Source organism: Artemia franciscana, chromosome 15 (genome assembly GCF_032884065.1).
Source record: "Artemia franciscana chromosome 15, ASM3288406v1, whole genome shotgun sequence".
NCBI classification, from domain to species: domain Eukaryota; kingdom Metazoa; phylum Arthropoda; class Branchiopoda; order Anostraca; family Artemiidae; genus Artemia; species Artemia franciscana.
The window spans coordinates 36797934-36799184 of NC_088877.1; positions in this window are offsets into that span (position 1 = coordinate 36797934).

Here is a 1251-nt window from a genome sequence, read left to right on the forward strand (position 1 = left end):
GGTTCAAATGGGCTAAATTTTCAGGCATTTTCATATCAGATTCCTAATTCAAGTGGCGAAGTTCCCTCGTCCCCCCTTTGCAGGTCATGTAATCTTAAGAATGAAACAATAGATCACTGCCTATTTGAATGTAATATGCTGACGTCTGCACAGTATACCCTGCGACGTAAAATGGTAGAATGCTTCAAACACCACAAAATTTCACTAACAGCCAAGAGTCTTGCTGACCATACTCTCCCGCAGAGCACAGAGATCAATATATACTCTCTTATAATTCAACTGCTGGTATCAAAAGATATACTTCAAGAAATCTGAGCAGATACAAATCATATAAGACAAACCAGCTCCATAGCTCTGTCGATCTCACAGAGTGAGCCAAAAGGAAAAGGGCTAAATAGTATCAACTGAAAAGCCCGTCTGCTGAATAAGAAGAAGAACAGATTATAATAACCTATACTGTACAGTATCAATATGTTGTGCACTCTGCATGTCCAAATCAGACTGAACATATTCAGCAAACGACGCTACCAAGTTCAGCGACTATATTATAATCACATAATTATATAATACTAATACTATATAATACTATAATAGTACACATGTTATACCAAACCTCTCTATGCAACATTATTTAAGCTTCTCAATTTCCCAGAAGGTAGCTTCAGACAGTTAGTCAGAACGACCCTAAGGAAACACTACCTGAGTTCTAATCACCTTTGGACCGTACTCATACCACTCCTCAAGGGCAAGGCTAACAACCATTGTATTACCAACAAAATCTACTTTACCACAGCTTGTGGCAACGGAGGGAATAATTTTAGTATAGGGAATAATGGAATAACAGTAACAACGATAATGCGTAAACAGTTCCCATTCCCTTGTATTCTTGGACGCTATAAGAAAATATAAAATCGTGTGGGAGCCACTAACCAATAATATCACAATAACGAAGCCAAACGAAATTGATAGACAAGTTTTCGTAACAATAGATAATAAACATAACATCCCTAAAAATAATTTAAAATAAAACAAGAAAATAACAATAGAAGGGGGAACGACGTCTCAAGTTTTAGCGACGTCAAAGGAGGTTACAAAGAAGGTTAGATACAAAATAATCGACGCGGTAATAGGAGGAAACACCCTAGAATCCCAGAATTTTCGTGGAAAATCGAATAATAACAAGAGCTAAGACTTCATATGGCACTTGTGACGAGACAAGAAGAGCCAAGAGCTCAAATGGTATGAGCTCTA